At 47.8% G+C, this 17920-nt stretch overlaps 1 non-coding gene across 1 annotated transcript; it reads left to right on the plus strand.

Moving 5' to 3' along the window:
- The first annotated feature begins 3552 nt into the window (after positions 1-3552).
- Positions 3553-3625, plus strand: TRNAK-UUU. Its single transcript has one exon. It is a non-coding gene; the product is annotated as a tRNA-Lys (tRNA).
- Positions 3626-17920: the final 14295 nt, after the last annotated feature.

Below are 17920 nucleotides of genomic sequence, written 5' to 3' on the forward strand. Positions count from 1 at the left end.
TTGGCCCTTCCCGCTTCTCTTGGGACTGGGAACTAGCCAGTCAAACAAACCCACAAAGTTTTAGTAAAGGGCCAACAGCCCCCTTACACAAGCCAGCCCCGTGGGGGTCACTGATGTCCAGAGAAAGCAGCATGAGCAGGTCCCATAGTGTAATGGTCAGCACTCAGGCCTCTAAATCTTGCAATCTGAGTTCAAATCTCTTTGGAACCTTGTATTGGTTTGTGGTAAAGCCCTGGAGCTCAAAGTGATCAACTTCCCTGTCTCCAAGGGTGAAAGAGTGCGTCATTTCTGTCCTGCTGGGTGACTCATGCCCACTGGAGCCAGGTCTTTGGTCAGGATGACTGCCATGGGTTGGGGGCCCTTGAATTTGCCACCCTGGCTAGTGATGTCTGCGGTTTGACCTGATGGTTGGGATTCTCGCTGTTTCACCTGTTGCCCATATCATAAATATAAAGGGAAGGGTAACCACCTTTCTGCATACAGTGCTATAAAATCCCTCCTGGCCAGAGGCAAAGTCCTTTTACCTGAAAAGGGTTAAGAAGCTAAGATAACCTCGCTGGCACCTGATCAAAATGACCAATGAGGAGACAAGATACTTTCAAAGCTGGAGAGGGGGGGGAACAAAGGGTCCTCTCTGTCTGTGTGATGCTTTTGCCGGGACCAGAGCAGGAATGCAGGTCGGAACTCCTGTAAAGAGTTAGTAAGCAATCTAGCTAGATCTGCGTTTGATTCTGTTTTGTTTAAATGGCTGATAAAATAAGTTGTGCTGAATGGAATGTATATTCCTGTTTTTGTGTCTTCTTGTAACTTAAGGTTTTGCCTAGAGGGATTCTATATGTTTCTGAACCTGATTACCCTGAAAGGTATTTACCATCCTGATTTTACAGAGGTTTTTCTTTTACTTTTTCTGTAATTAAAATTCTCTTTTAAGAACCTGATTGATTTTTCATTGTTCTTAAGATCCAAGGGTTTGGGTCTGTGTTCTCCTATGCAAATTGATGAGGATTTTCATCAAGCCTTCCCCAGGAAAGGGGGTGTAGTGCTTGCGGGGGATATTTTGGGGGGGGTAGACGTTTCCAAGTGGGCACTTCCCCTATTATTTTTGTTAGACACTTTGGTGGTGGCAGCATAGAGGTTCAAGGACAAAAGGTAAAAGTTTGTACCTTGGGGAAGTTTTAACCTAAGCTAGTAAGAATAAGTTTAGGGGGTCTTTCATGTAGGTCCCCACATCTGTACCCTAGAGTTCAGAGTGGGAAAGGAATCTTGACAGCCCACAAGTTTGGCCCTTGTGCTTGCTGCCCATGTTTTTCCTCTTTCCCACATGGCGCTTGAAGAAAGGAGTGCCAGGGCCAGGCTTCATAGTCAGAGCTAGGCAGGAAGGAGAAAGAGTCCCAGGCTGGAGCACAGCACACCTCTCCTCCTCTGGGCACCTAGAGCAGAGGTGGCTGGTGCTGACAGCTCCAAGGGAAGGCTAAAAAGAGAAGAGCAACCGAGGATGGGGCAAGAGGAGGGGAGGACAGTGCCTGGCCGTGGCCAGCAGACAGCCACAATGACACCTGGCTAACCTGTTCCCTGGCATGCCAAACACCCACTGAAGGCCACCCACAGACCAGCATGTGGGGCAGCTGCTGTTGCTCTGTGGCCAGCATCAGAAGATGGTAGGAAAACAGCCCCGCTGGTGGGGCCTCTGACCATTCCCACTCCCAGGTGCTCACTTTTGCAGCGGGGCAGGAGATTTTACCCCAAGAGGCTTTCCCCAGCTGGGGAGAAGCAGAGAAACACCCAGCTCCCAAGGTGCTATTTAGCCCCCTCAAGCACAGGGACAGGTGCACATTTGGAGGAGGGAAACTGCTCTACACTCTAGCCTGGGCAGCTGCCCATTTACTTTGGCAAGTCAGGAATGGCAAAGGCTAGACTGGACGCACCTGGGGCTCACGCCCTAGCCTTTGTGATGCCCAAACCTAACTCCTTCCCGGGGGTCTAGCTGAAGCCAGAGCATTGGCCTGAGCAGCCAAGAAGAGGATCCAGCCCTGAAGAAAACAGGACTTTTAACCAAAGCAAGCACAACCATGGAGGAACTCCAATCCTGAATCATCTGATCCACAGGGAGATGCCTTATCCATCCGACCACATGATGAGGTAGTCTAAGCACTTCTTCAGAAAAGGCAGACACTGTGTTTCTCGGGTCATCTACTGAGGGGGGCAGAAACTCTCTGGGCACAAGAAGTCGAGTTCCCAGCGAGATGTGAGATTTAATTCTATGCAGCCAGGTGCAGGACTTGGGCAGGGAGGCTTAGGCCTGGGGGATTGGGATGCAACAGATGGGCTGGCTATTTGCGGAGATTTAGTCACACTGAGGCACAGGAGGGAGGAGGAGGAGGAATCCTGCTGAAAGGCAGTGGCTGTGGAGAAAAAGAGGAGGGGTTTCTGGCACCTTTTTGCCTCTCTTTTGCCTGCCTGCTCACTCTTGTGGTCAAAGTGGGAGATTCTATTAGGAAGCCCAGTTAGCTCAGTCAGTAGAGCATCAGGCTCTTACTTTGAGGGTCCAAGGTTCAAGCCCCTGGCTGGGCACTCAGCTTTTAAGTTGCCTTGTGTGCCAGGAGTCAAATGATTCCTGGTGGTGTCCAGAGCCACACAGGGATTCCCAGAAGCCATGACCATTTCCTGGAAAGGCCTCTTTCTGCTGCTTAGTCCTAGGAAGCAGGATAGAAGCCCACCTCCACAGGAGCGGGCCCAGAAAGCAGAGTCTCTGGTTGGCAGAAAGTGGGGCCAGGTACTATGATAAACCAAGGGGAGGGCGAGAGCAGCAGAGAGAGGGGGAGCAGCTGGAGAGCTGTAAGTGCAGAGTTCAAGCCTGCCAGCTAAGGGCCCCAGGTGTCTAGAGACTGTGACATCATCGGGTCCCACGGCGTAAAGGTCAGCTGTCAGAGTGCTGAATACTGCAAGCTGAGCTCAGATCTCAGTGGGGCTTTTGGACTTGTTGCTTCACACCTAAGCATAGGTGGAGTTTCAAGGCTTTGTCTTGCTCTTTCAAATGATGTGGGAGCCAGCCTTTTGCCTGCTTGCAGTTGTGACTTGAACGCCAGAGGAGACGTTGGATCCAGAAGGCTGGCCTTGCCTGGAGCCCTATAGGGAGGGATGTGAGCTGGATTTACTTTGAGTCCTGCAGCTGGGCTGCAGCCAGGCCTAAGAGGGAGCCCTCTTGGTTGACCTGCTGGCCCAAAGTCATTTTGGCGGTGTTGGTCTTTACCCAGGAATGCTGAAGGGTGGGCCTGAGGAAGGGAGACTCAATCCTCCTCCCTATTGGTCAGGGCTGGAGAGGAGGCTGCAAGAGTGGCCAGGTTGATGAGCTGGACCTTCTAGAGTTTGGGGATGGTGGAGTTGACTTGGGCATTGTGCTGGCAAAATGCCTCAGGGTGCTGGAGGGAGGAGGAGACCAGGGCTAGGGCTGGGAAGAGATAGCGAGAGAGCAGCAGGTTTCCTCTATTGTTTCCTGCTGTCTTTTTCTTGACTAGTTTCTCCTCTGCATGAACTTGTTCCTTTTCTTCGTGAGCCTGGCTAGCTCAGTTGGTAGAGCATCAGACTTTTAATCTGAGGGTCCAGGGTTCAAGTCCCTGGTCAGGCAATGAGCTATTCCCCAAGATCATAAAAGTCTATCACTTTGGCATCCTTCTGGGTGTCTTTTTCTCTTCAGAATTTTACCTTTCCTAAGAAGGGCTTTTTGTGTGTGAGATTGAAGGGGAAACTTCCTGACATCCCCTCTGTCCTCGCAGTCTGGAGGAATAAAGGCCTCTGGGCATATAGCAGGTTTCTCCCAGATGGCTGCATCTCACATGGTGGAGGTGGAAGCTCTGTCTCCTTGCCTCTTTTTCAGCCTTCACGTGGCTGTGCTCATCCGGCTGGCCTGTCTGAAACAGGGTGTGGGGAATGTTTGGAGCTTTTGCTTCGTATTGAGGGCTCCCTCCTACAGCAGAGTGATGTGGGCTCCGTGGAGAGTCTGAAAGAATTGCCCCGTCAGCGTTAGGTGCTCACCCAGCGCTCGGCTTCCCTTCGTTGGAGTGGGGAGGAGGGTGGGGCTCAGCCCCCCCAGTTGGAGAGGGGTGCAGGTGGCGGGGCTGCTGACTGGGACTTGGAGGAGTGTGAAAAGTCTGCGAAAGGAGTGGAGTGGGAGGAAGAGCATGTGTCTGCAATGCCTGAGGTAGGCCTGTGACTCCCCCAGCAAGAAGGTTTTTGTGTGTGCCAGTCCCTGGGAGGCTTGGGTCCAGGCCAGTGTTGGGGCCTGAATTGTCAGGAGACCAGGGGAAGGAGAGTGCGGAATTGGTGGAGCTGGGGAGTGGAGCACCGGGAGTCTCTCACCCCGCCTTGGGAGCACTTGTGGGGACTGAGCTGTCTTTGTGTTGGGATAGTGGTGGGACCCCAGGGGATGGGCAGCAGCAGTCTGGGGGCTCATTCACCCAGGCAAGGAAACACCCCTATGGGGGGAGAACTGACCCAGCGGTGAGCACCGGACCTGTTGGTAAATCCCACAGTGTCCTTCGGTCTGACGTGAGACCAGAGGGCCCCTCGCCAGGGAAGAGAAAATCCAATACAACAGCAGCAGCCTCTCTTTGAGTGACCACAGCATGTTCGGCGGTGATTGAGGGACTGCAGCCATCAGCCTTGTCATAAATACAAAGGGAAGGGTAAACCCTTTAAAATCCCTCCTGGCCAGAGGAAAAATCCTCTCACCTGTAAAGGGTTAAGAAGCTAAAGGTAACCTCGCTGGCACCTGACCAAAATGACCAATGAGGAGACAAGAGACTTTCAAAAGCTGGGAGGAGGGAGAGAAACAAAGGGTCTGTGTCTGTCTGTGTGATGCTTTTGCTGGGGATAGAACAGGAATGGAGTCTTAGAACTTTTAGTAAGTAATCTAGCTAGGTATGTGTTAGTTTATGATTTCTTTAAATGGCTGAGAAAAGAACTGTGCTGAGTAGAATGACTATTCCTGTCTGTGTGTCTTTTTTGTAACTTAAGGTTTTCTCTGGAGGGATTCTCTATGTTTTGAATCTAATTGCCCTGTAAGGTATCTACCATCCTGATTTTACAGAGGTGATTCCTTTACTTCTATTAAAAGTCTTCTTGTAAGAAAACTGAATGCTTTTTCACTGTTCTAAGATCCAAGGGTTTGGGTTTGTGGTCACCTATGCAAATTGGTGAGGATTTTTACCAAACCTTCCCCTTATCTCTACTGGAAATACCTTGCCTGATGCATTCCAAGACCGCATTAGCTTTTTTCATGGCCATATCACATTGGCGGCTCATAGCTATCCTTCGGTCAACCAATACTCCAAGGTCCTTCTCCTCCTCTCTTACTTCCAATTGATGTGTCCCCAGCTTATAACTAAAATTCTTCTTATTAATCCCTAAATGCATGACCTTACGTGTCTCACTATTAAATTTCATTCTATTGCTATTACTCCAGGTTACAAGGTCATCCAGATCTTCCTGTATGATATCCTGGTCCTTCTCTGAATTGGCAATACATCCCAGCTTTGGGTAGTTCACAAACTTTATTAGTACACTCCCACTTTTTGTGCCAAGGTCAGTAATAAAAAGATTAGATAAGATTGGTCCCAAAACCGATCCCTGAGGAACTCCACTGGTAACCTCCCTCCAGCCTGACAGTTTGCCTTTCACTATGACCCACTGTAGTCTCCCCTTTAACTACTTCCTTATCCACCTTCCAATTTTCATATTGATCCCCATCTTTTCCAATTTAACTAATAATTCCCCATGTGGCACCGTATCAAATGCCTTCCTGAAATCTAGGTCAATTAGATCCACTGCATTTCCTTTCTCTAAAAAATCTGTTTCTGTCTCAAAGAGGGAGATCAGGTTGGTTTGGCACGATCTACCTTTTGTAAAACCATGTTGTATTTTGTCCCATTTACCATTGTCCTCAATGTCCTTAACTACTTTCTCCTTCAAAATTTTTTCCAAGACCTTGCATACTACAGATATCAAACTAACGGGCCTATAGTTACCCGGATCACCTTTTTTCCTTTCTTAAAAAGAGGAACTGTGTTAGCAATTCTCTAGTCATATGGTACATGAGTTTACTGATGCATTACAAATTCTTGCTAATGGGCTTGCAATTTCTTGTGCCAATTCCTTTAATATTCTTGGAGGAAGATTAGCTGGGCCCCCAATTTAGCCCCATTAAGCTGTTAGAGTTTTTGGCTTCTACCTCGGATACGGTAATATCTATCTCCATAGCCTCATTCCCATTTCTCATGCTATCGTTATGCCTAAGCTCCTCATTAGCCTCCTTAAAGACTGAGGCAAAGTATTTGTTTAGATATTCGGCCATGCCTAGATTATCCTTGACCTGCACTCCATCCTCAGTGTTTAGCGGTCCCACTTCTTCTTTCTTTGTTTTCTTCTTATTTATATGGCTATAGAACCTTTTACTATTGGTTTTAATTCCCTTTGCAAGGTCCAACTCTCCTTGACTTTTAGCCTTTCTCACTTTATCCTTACGTGTTCTGATCTCAATAAGGTAGCTTTCCTTGCTGATCCCTCCCATCTTCCACTCCCTGTATGCTTTCTGCTTTTTCTTCATCACCTCTCAGAGATTCTTGCTCATCCAGCTTGGTCTGCAACTCCTGCCTATGAATTTTTTCCCCTTTCTTGGGATGCAGGCTTCTGATAGTTTCTGCAGCTTTTATTTAAAGTAATCCCAGGCCTCCTCCGCCTTTCGATCCATAAATTCTTCAGTCCAATCCACTTCCCTAACTAATTTCCTTAATTTTTGAAAGTCAGCCCTTTTGAAATCAAAAACCCTAGTCACAGATCTATTTTTGTTTATCCTTCTATTCCGTTTGAACTGAATTAGCTCAGGATCCCTCGAACCAAGGTTGTCCCCAACAACCATTTCTTCTATGAGGTCCTCACTACTCACCAAAACCAAATCTAAAATGGCATCCCCTCTTGTTAGTTCAGCAACTACTTGATGAAGGAATCCATCAGCTATCACATCTAGGAAAATCTGAGCCCTATTATTATTATTAGCACTTATTCTCCAGTCTATATCTGGGAAGTTAAGATTTCCCATTATCACACAGTTGCCATTAGTATTTACTTCATTACAAACATTAAAGAGGCCTCTCTCCATATCCAAATTAGATCCCGGCAGTCTATAGCACACCCCAAGCACTATCCCAGGGGAGGCTTTAGTAGTTTTCTTCCGCAATGTGAGTTTTGCCCAGACTCTGTCTTATCCATTCCATCGCGTCTTATTTCTTTACAATCTACCTCATCAATGATATACAATGCTACTCCACCACCTTTGCCTTTATTTTGGTCTTTCCTAAACAGCACATACCCTTCAATACCTGAACTCCAGTCATGACCACTATTCCACCGTGTTTCTGTTATCCCTACAATATCTGGTTTCACTTCCTGCACCAGTAGCTCTAGTTCCTCCATTTTGTTACCTAGGCTCCTCACATTAGTGTACAAACATCCTAATTTTTGCTGTTTGCCCTCAATCACATTCTTTACCCGATTAGGCACTGACATTCTACTGCCAGTATGACCTATTAGATTGGTATCCACACTCCCCTTCCTCCTTATGTCCATTCTCCTACTCACAGCTGTATCCTTCATTACTTTGTTTTCTTCCCTCTCAATATTAAAATCTGGTGCGGACATTACCTGTACCTCTTCCAACCATCTCCCCCAGATTCCTAGTTTAAAGCTCTCTTAATCAGCTGTGCCATCCTCCATCCGAGAAGTCTATTTCCTTCCCTACTCAGATGAAGTCCATCCGGAGAGAACAGTCCTCTGTCCATGAATGTCTCCCAGTAGCCATACATCCCAAAGCCCTCCTTACAGCACCACTGCCTGAGCCATCTGTTGATAGTCATAATCTTGTCACACCTTTGTTGCCCACCTCTAGGAACAGGCAGAAACCCACTGAAGATCACCTGAGCGTCAATTTCCTAAAGCTTCTTCCCCAGCCTGGCATAGTCATCCTTGATACTTTCCAACAAGAATCTGTCGGTATCATCTGTTCCCACATGAAGGAAGTTCAGTGGATTCACAAACGCACACACACACCTCCTGGTGTTGGGAGGGGAAGAGGAGAAAGGACAAAAGATGCAAGAGAAGAAGAGAAAGGAGGGAGGAATGGAGGAAAAGGTGAAATAAAAAGGACAAACCCTCATGTCCCCAGTGATTCTAAGGGACAGAATTTAGGTGCAGAATAAAATTCTGCCTCCTTAAGCTTGTGTTTTCCACGCCTAGAATTCAACTGTCACCAGATAGATCCGACTGAAGAGGTTTCAGACGTGAGGAGGTTCTTACCTTCTCAAAAGGGACGTCTGTTTTCTATCAATAAATCAATGAAAGGAAAGGAGAAAATTCTACAGAGGTTCCCCCTGGCGCTCACGTACGTGACCCCTGATCCCCTCTCAGTCCTCACGGAGAGACCTCGAGAAGGAGACTCGCTGAAGTAAATCCACAGGGGTCGCCGAGGTTTCCCAGGCCCCTCCCCGTCCTGCCTGGCTGATGTCAGTATCTGTCTGTGAGGTCACCACCTCCCCACCACCTTTGACCAATCGGCCCAATCAAATTATCCCAGCCAAGGCTTTGTCAAGCCTGACCTTAAAAGCTTCTAAGGAAGGAGATTCTACCACCTCCCTAGGTAATGCATTCCAGTGTTTCACCACCCTCCTAGTGAAAAAGTATTTCCTAATATCCAACCTAAACCTCCCCCACTGCAACTTGAGACCATTACTCTTTGTCCTGTCCTCTTCTACCACTGAGAATAGTCTAGAACCATCCTCTCTGGAGCCACCTCTCAGGTAGTTGAAAGCAGCTATCAAATCCCCCCTCATTCTTCTCTTCTGCAGACTAAACAATCCCAGTTCCCTCAGCCTCTCTTCATAAGTCATGTGTTCCAGACCCCTAATCATTTTTGTTGCCTTTCGCTGGACTCTCTCCAATTTATCCACATCCTTCTTGTAGTGTAGGGCCCAAAACTGGACACAGTACTCCAGATGAGGCCTCACCAATGTCGAATAGAGGGGAACGATCACGTCCCTCGATCTGCTCGCTATGCCCCTACTTATACATCCCAAAATGCCATTGGCCTTCTTGGCAACAAGGGCACACTGCTGACTCATATCCAGCTTCTCGTCCACTGTCACCCCTAGGTCCTTTTCCGCAGAACTGCTGCCGAGCCATTCGGTCCCTAGTCTGTAGCTGTGCATTGGGTTCTTCCGTCCTAAGTGCAGGACCCTGCACTTATCCTTATTGAACCTCATCAGGTTTCTTTTGGCCCAATCCTCCAATTTGTCTAGGTCCCTCTGTATCCTATCCCTGCCCTCCAGCGTATCTACCACTCCTCCCAGTTTAGTATCATCCGCAAATTTGCTGAGAGTGCAATCCACACCATCCTCCAGATCATTTATGAAGATATTGAATAAAACCGGCCCCAGGACTGACCCCTGGGGCACTCCACTTGACACCGGCTGCCAACTAGACATGGAGCCATTGATCACTACCCGTTGAGCCTGACAATCTAGCCAACTTTCTATCCACCTTATAGTGCATTCATCCAGACCATACTTCTTTAATTTGCTGACAAAAATACTGTGGGAGACCGTGTCAAAAGCTTTGCTAAAGTCAAGAAACAATACATCCACTGCTTTCCCTTCATCCACAGAACCAGTAATCTCATCATAGAAGGTGATTAGATTAGTCAGGCATGACCTTCCCTTGGTGAATCCATGCTGACTGTTCCTGATCACTTTCCTCTCGTGCAAGTGCTCCAGGATTGATTCCTTGAGGACCTGCTCCGTGGTTTTTCCAGGGACTGAGGTGAGGCTGACTGGCCTGTAGTTCCCAGGATCCTCCTTCTTCCCTTTTTTAAAGATGGGCACTACATTAGCCTTTTTCCAGTCATCTGGGACTTCCCCCGTTCGCCACGAGTTTTCAAAGATAATGGCCAATGGCTCTGCAATCACATCCACCAATTCCTTTAGCACTCTCGGATGCAACTCGTCCGGCCCCATGGACTTGTGCACGTCCAGCTTTTCTAAATAGTCCCTAACCACCTCTTTCTCCACAGAGGGCTGGCCATCTACTCCCCATGTTGCGATGCCCAGCGCAGCAGTCTGGGAGCTGTCCTTGTTAGTGAAGACAGAGGCAAAAAAAGCATTGAGCACATTAGCTTTTTCCACATCCTCTGTCACTAGGTTGCCTCCCTCATTCAGTAAGGGGCCCACACTTTCCTTGGCTTTCTTCTTGTTGCCAACATACCTGAAGAAACCCTTCTTGTTACTCTTGACATCTCTTGCTAGCTGGAGCTCCAGGTGCGATTTGGCCCTCCTGATTTCATTCCTACATGCCCGAGCAATATTTTTATACTCTTCCCTGGTCATATGTCCAATCTTCCACTTCTTGTAAGCTTCTTTTTATGTTTAAGATCCGCTAGGATTTCACCGTTAAGCCAAGCTGGTCGCCTGCCATATTTACTATTCTTTCGACTCATCGGGATGGTTTGTCCCTGTAACCTCAACAGGGATTCCTTGAAATACAGCCAGCTCTCCTGGACTCCTTTTCCCTTCATGTTAGTCCCCCAGGGGATCCTACCCATCCACTCCTTGAGGGAGTCGAAGTCTGCTTTCCTGAAGTCCAGGGTCCGTATCCTGCTGCTTACCTTTCTTCCCTGTGTCAGGATCCTGAACTCAACCAACTCATGGTCACTGCCTCCCAGATTCCCATCCACTTTTGCTTCCCCCACTAACTCTTCCCTGTTTGTGAGCAGCAGGTCAAGAAAAGCTCCCCCCCTAGTTGGCTCGTCTACCACTTGCACCAGGAAAGTGTCCCCTACGCTTTCCAAAAACTTCCTGGATTGTCTATGCACCGCTGTATTGCTCTCCCAGCAAATATCAGGAAAATTAAAGTCACCCATGAGAACCAGGGCATGCGATCTAGTAGCTTCTGCGAGTTGCCGGAAGAAAGCCTCATCCACCTCATCCCCCTGGTCCGGTGGTCTATAGCAGACTCCCACCACTACATCACTCCTGTTGCTCACACTTCTAAACCTAATCCATAGACACTCAGGTTTTTCTGCAGTTTCGTACCGGAGCTCTGAGCAGTCATACTGTTCCCTTACATACAGTGCTACTCCCCCACCTTTTCTGCCCTGCCTGTCCTTCCTGAACAGTTTATATCCATCCATGACAGTACTCCAGTCATGTGAGTTATCCCACCAAGTCTCTGTTATTCCAATCACGTCATAATTCCCTGACATCACCAGGACCTCCAGTTCTCCCTGCTTGTTTCCAAGGCTTTGCGCATTCGTATATAAGCACTTGAGATAACCTGCTGATCGCCCCTCATTCTCAGTATGAGGCAGGAGCACTCCCCTCACAGACGTTCCTGCCTGTGCTTCCTCCCGGTATCCCGTTTTCCCACTTACCTCAGGGCTTTGGTCTCCTTCCCCCGGTGAACCTAGTTTAAAGCCCTCCTCACTAGGTTAGCCAACCCCCTCTCTTGCCGTGCTCATGTCCTGTCGCTGGCCAGACACGCTGGAGGTTTGAGCTACTCCTTGGGGATCGCCCCACTCAATGAGGGTTCCTTCTAGGAACAGGGCCAGATTGACTTTTTGTGGGCCTGGCACCAAACATATTTGTGGGCCCCCCTGGAGAATGAAGGGGCCGGGGCAAGAGCACAGCGGGCAGGGTGGATTTGATTTAAATCACTTGTCAGGAAGACTCCATTGAATCATGGTTTTCTACATAAAAGGGCATTCTTGTTGGTTGTTATAACCTTAATACATATTCTTCACAACTCAGAGTTCGATGTAGGTTTCACTTTTAGAAGGGAAACGGCATACTTTTTTAAACCGTGATTTAGTTTGAAAACTTTTCAGATGAGTTTTACAGCTATGTCACAAAATGAATGAGTGTTTGGTTATTTCATTTACCAAAGGTAACTGACGCAGAGATTTATGAAGTTATTGGGAGGTGAACTCTCTCCAATTCAACAGGTTAATCATTAATATTTGGAGGATTTACTTGCCAGGCTGTATTAGGAAGAGAACATCCCCAGACAGATATTTAAATTGCTTTATTTAACTAAAACAACAATGTGAAGTATTCTGGATATTTTTCTTCAACAGCAAACATAATAGTTTTACAAAAAGCATATGTGCCGCACATCTCACGTTTATCTTCAGACTTCTTTTCCTTGTCCAGATCTATTCTGCCCCCAACAATCTTCTATTCATTGAACTCTTTGAAACTTTTCACTTTTAAAGAGAGGTAAGGGGTTGACCCTGTGTCCACATATTTGCAGAGGGACAATAGAGTTGCGGTCTGTTATTTCTCACCTCTCTATATTATTTATTTATTTAAAACATTTTTGCTGTTAACAAGCACGTTTCCTCTGGAGACACAAATCCACAGTTTGAGAACTGCAAAACTAAGCATCTCTGATGTACCTTAATTAAAACTATCTTTAGATATTTTTTCCTCAAAAATCCAATTTAAATAAAAAAAATCAGAATATTTGATTTTTGAAAAAAAGTCATTGATTTTTATCCACCCTCAAAGTTGCGCATGGGGGGTGGGGGGAAGGATTGGTCCCCAGCTGGAGTGAGGCAGGGGACAGGGGCAAGATGAGCACAGCGGGGGATGGGGGGAGGATTACTCCCTGTTGACTGGAGCAAGGCAGGGGCTGAGGGCAAAAGCACAGTGGGGCAGGAGCTAGGATTGGTCCTTGAAGCAAGAAAGCGGCCGGGGGTAAACTGCAAGCACAGCAGGGCTGGGAAGGGGGTAAACAGGATCCCCCCACTCCTGCCCACATAGAGTGGGTACCTACCTTCTCCCTGGTTCTAGCCCATTCTCTTCGTCTCGCTCTGCACTGAGCTGAGGGTGGGGGCGCACTGAGCACAGGGCTGGGTGTGAAGGAGAAGGCTGGGGGTTGGGGTGCAGGGTCTGAACAGGAGGTAGAATGAGGGAGGGGGCTCAGGGTTGGGGCAGGAGGTTGGGGTGTGGAGCGCTTACCTGGGGCAGCTGCCATTTGGTGCGAGGGGTGCAGGTTTGTATGTGGGGGGGAGGGTGCAAGAGCTCCCGTTTGGTGCTCAGGGTGGGGGTGGGGATGTGGGGGGGGTGCAGGAGTCAGAACTGGGGACAGGGTGTGTGTGAGGGGGGTGCAGGAGTCAGGGTTGGGGCGTGCAGGAGTTAGGGCAGAGGGCTGTGTGTGTGGGAGAGGGCTGCAGGGGTCAGAGCTGGGAAGGTGCACTGGAGTTGTGGGGGTGCTCCCAGGCCCCTGCCCAGAGTGGTTCACAGGAGGGGGCTGGAGGGGGGCTGGAGGGGGTATACCCCGATTCCACCCCCTTCCTCAAGGCCCTGTCCGTGCCTCTCCTCCACGTCCCCCTCTCTCTGCCCAGCACACCGTGGACTGGGGGCAGGGGACAGAGGTGGGGCTAGTCTGCAGCGAGCTGCAGGGCGAGGCGGGAGCTTGGCTGCCGGCGGCCTCGGAGCAGCAGAACTGAGCCCGGAGCGCAGCCCCACCAAGCTTCTCCCCCCGCAGGAGAGAGCAGGGGCGGAGAAGAGTGGCTGGGCCAGGGCCCCCCTACCCCAGACTCCCCCGCCCCCATCTCCAGCAGTCCGGCCATCCCCCACTTTGTTTTTGGCGCTTGGGGTGACCCTGATTCGGGTGTGCCTGGGCCCACCCTGTCCGCACGCCTCTGAAGCGAGCATTATTGTGTGATCCTTGAGAACCCTGGAGCTGTGCTGTCCCTGAGCAGTGAGAGCGGAAATTGTGCTTTTTCACACTGCTTGTGAACACACGGGGGTCCAGCTAGCCGGCTTTCAGCTCCCCCACTATAAAAAGTGATCAAGCCCTTCCTGTACCACAAACCCAGGGCCTTGAAGGGACGGGTCAGCGCGGAGAATTCAGGGCTTGCCAACAGGGGGACACTCAGCAAAATGAATTTTGATTAGTAGATGGTGTTACTTGAAAGTGGATTAATTAAATGGCATCGAACCCCTCACTAACCCCATCAAAGAACTGACCTACATAGCGCATCAGAGCTCAAAGCTATTTCTTTATGTTTTTTGGGAGAAAGCTACATATTCCACAGTCCACACCCCTCTTCAGTTGAGACATTTGGGGAGGTTGCAGAGAGGTTCCCTGTGCCTCTCTGGTGACTTGGCTTCTGGATTCTCCTGGTCTTTACCTTCTCCTGCTCCTGCAGTGTTGATTTTCTCTCCTTCACCATCCTGCAGCCTCCTCCTTCTCTTCCTGTTGAAATAGCAGCAGCAGTTGCTCTGGTATCTTAGACCTTGTCTACTTCCTGGAACAGTGGGGGCCTATCCCCATTGGCCTATATACAGCCCCACTGTGTAACCCAGATGTGGCTGCATCTTAGTACCAAGACACCAGGGGTCATGGTGCCAGTGGAGATGGTACACACAGGCCACTGCCCCACGTGGCCACCAGACGTCAGACTGTGCCCTGTGTTAGCTGGCTACCACACTTCACTGCCCCAAGGCGTGAGGTACACACAGGCTACACATGAGGTACACAAAACCTGTTCTCAAACTGGGCCCCAGGGGTCACTGCAGCACTGGCTGGGGGGACACATGCAGGGCACTGCCTCACGTGGCCACCAGGAGTCACTGCTGCAATGGTGGTGGGGGAATGATAAACAGGCCACGGGCCTGAAGTGGCTACTACCACAACGGTGTGTGTCTGTCTGTTGTGGGAGGGAGATACCAAGAGGGCACTGCCACACCAGGCCACCAGGGGGAGGTCACTGATCCAATTAGTAGATACACACATCAGGTAGTGCCTCAACTGGCCAACAGGGATGTGGGAGAGTGGGGAGAGAAGAGGAAATCAAAGGCCACTGCCTCACTTAGCGACGAGCAGTCACTACCCAAATAGGGGATGTCATAATAATAAAGGGAAGCGTAAAACCCCTTGAAAATCCCTCCTGGCCAGAGGAAAAATCCTCTCACCTGTAAAGGGTTCAGAAGCTAAAGATAACCTCTCTGGCACCTGACCAAAATGACCAATGAGGAGACAAGAGACTTTCAAAAGCTGGGAGGAAGGGAGAAAAACAAAGGGTCTGTGTCTGTCTGTATGGTGCTTTTGCCAAGGACAGAACAGGAATGGAGTCTTAGAACTTTTAATAAGTAATCTAGCTAGGTATGTGTTAGATTATGATTTCTTTAAATGGCCGAGAAAAGAACTGTGCTGAATAGGATGACTATTCCTGTCTGTGTGTCTTTTTTGTAACTTAAGGTTTTGCCTAGAGGGATTCTCTATGTTTTGAATCTAATTACCCTGTAAGGTATCTACCATCCTGATTTTACAGAGGGGATTCCTTTACTTCTATTAAAAGTCTTCTTGTAAGAAAACTGAAGGCTTTTTCATTGTTCTAAGATCCAAGGTTTTGGGTCTGTGGTCATCTATGCAAATTGGTGAGGATTTTTACCAAACCTTCCCCAGAAAGTGGGGTGCAAGGGTTGGGAGGATTTTTGGGGGAAAGACGTGTCCAAACTACGTTTCCCAGTAAACCCAGTTAAAGTTTGGTGGTGGCAGTGGAAATTCCAAGGGCAAAGGGTAAAATTAATTTGTACCTTGGGGAAGTTTTAACCTAAGCTAGTAAAAGTAAGCTTAGGAGGTTTTCATGCAGGTCCCCACTTCTTCCCCTAGAGTTCAGAGTGGGGAAGAAACCTTGACATGGTGGCAGAGTGGTGGGATTAGCCTGAAATCCTTTTGAGATCGATTTGAGATTTTCTGAACCAGAAAAACAGATTTTAAAAAAGGAATTTTTTTTCCTTTGGGGCTGCTGGAAAGGAGGTCCAACTGAAAGCAGCTAGTTTTTTCTCTGCTTTGGGGCCAGAGCAGAGACAAAAGGGGATTATCTTTGTGAATTGCAGGTTTTCTTTGCCTGGAGGCAGAGTATTTAATCTCCTGCAGGGAAATTCACAGTCTTAGCAAACAAGTTTTTTTTTCCCCCTAAAAGTAAATAGGGGGGTGTTCTACCCATTTGCCTGGAGACAAAAGTGGCAGGTTTGTTTTTTTTTTTAGGATTTTGATTTTTTTTTCAAAGAGCACAGGTTTGAACAGGAATTTTTTTTTCCTTTGGGCTGCTGGTAAGCAGGTTTCCAAGTAGTTGGAGGTTTTGTCCTTTGATTTGTGGAATAGAGAAGAGAAAAGGGGAATTGTCTTTTTCTGTAGGCTGACAATCACTATCAGAGAATAGGTATCCTATTCCAGCACAGGAAAATTTTACAGCCAAGTTTTGTTTGTTTATTTCTAAACTTTGCGTGTAAAGTTAGTTAAAAAGAGAGAGGTTAGGATGACAGAGTCCACGGCTCAACAAAAGCTGGAATTAGCCAGATTTCAGGCTGAGAAAAAACAAAAGGAACATGAAAGACAGATAGAACTCATGTGGATGGAGAAGGAGGTACAGGAGGCTGCCCACAGGAGGGAAATGGAGGCAAGGAAGCATGTGGAGGAGGAGAAGGAAAAAGAGAGGAAGCATGAACTGGAGATGGAGAAGATAAAGGCTCAGAAGAATATACAAACAAACCTAGCAATACTTCTCCAGGTACCACTTCCCATCCCAGAAAGATCCCCACCTACAAGGCAGGCGATGAAACTGAGGCCTTCTTAGAAAACTTCGAAAGGGTCTGCCTTGGGTACAGCATCTCTACTGACCAATACATGGTAGAGCTGAGGCCGTAGTTCAGTGGACCTTTAGCTGAGGTGGCAGCTGAAATGCCTAAAGAACACATGAAGAAGTATGAACTGTTTAAATCCAGGGAGAGATTCAGAATGGGGATAACTCCCGAGCATTCTCGTTGAACGTTCAGAGCCCTAAGGTGGAAACCAGATGTGTCATTTACCCGACATGCCTACCACCTTGTGAAACATTGGGATGCCTGGATATCAGGAGCAAGTGTTGAATCTCCAGTAAATTTGCAGTTCCTAATGCAAATGGAACAATTCTTAGAGGGTATTCCTGAAGAAATACAAAGATCCATCCTAGATGGGAAGCCCAAAACTGTAATCGAGGCAGGAGAGATGGAGCCAGATGGGTGGAGGTGGCAGAGAAGAAGAAAACAAGTTGCAGTTGGAGCGGAGACCAGAAGGGACAACCCCAGACCACCATATGAAAGTTGTATATGAAAATCATTCAATATGAGAAAGTCATTCGTAATCAGGTATCCTGATCTATTTCTCATGGCACCATCCACCAGAAACCAAGTCTATTATCTCTTCGGCATTTGGTAGAGATTTATGGTGAAAATTGCTAAAAATGAGAAAGTTATAACTGATCCTTGCTATAAATCAATGACAAATGGAATCATCCTCCAAAAGCCTTTCAGATTCGCTCCTTGTGATTTGGTAGCTATCAGTTCATGATTTGGTGGAAATTACTAAAAATGAGACTCTTATTACTGATCCATGTTAGTAATCAATTACACATGGAATCATCCTCTCAAATCCTTTGCTAATTAGCTCCTGGTGATTTCGAATAAAATCGGTTCATGAAGATTACTAGGAATGAGAAAATTCATTCCTCATCCGTCTTCTGATAAATTTCCCATGGAATCATCCAGCAGAAAAGCAATTGCATTCTCACTTGGTGCGTTGGAACAGATCGGTTGGTGCGAATTACTCAAAGTAAGAAAATCATGATTTACAAGTAGCTAGTGCTAAAGACTCCAGCAATCCAGATTCTCTCCTGGTGAGTTTGTAGAGATTGGTTCATGAAAATGACTACAAAATCAAACATTTATTACTGATCACTGCTAGTAATTAGTACCTCATGGAATCATCGTCCAAAGAACTTTTAGATACTCTCCTGGTCATTTGGTAGACATGGGTAGTTTAAATTTCTAAA

Source organism: Chelonia mydas, unplaced genomic scaffold, assembly GCF_015237465.2.
Source record: "Chelonia mydas isolate rCheMyd1 unplaced genomic scaffold, rCheMyd1.pri.v2 scaffold_59_arrow_ctg1, whole genome shotgun sequence".
Classification (NCBI taxonomy): Eukaryota; Metazoa; Chordata; order Testudines; family Cheloniidae; genus Chelonia; species Chelonia mydas.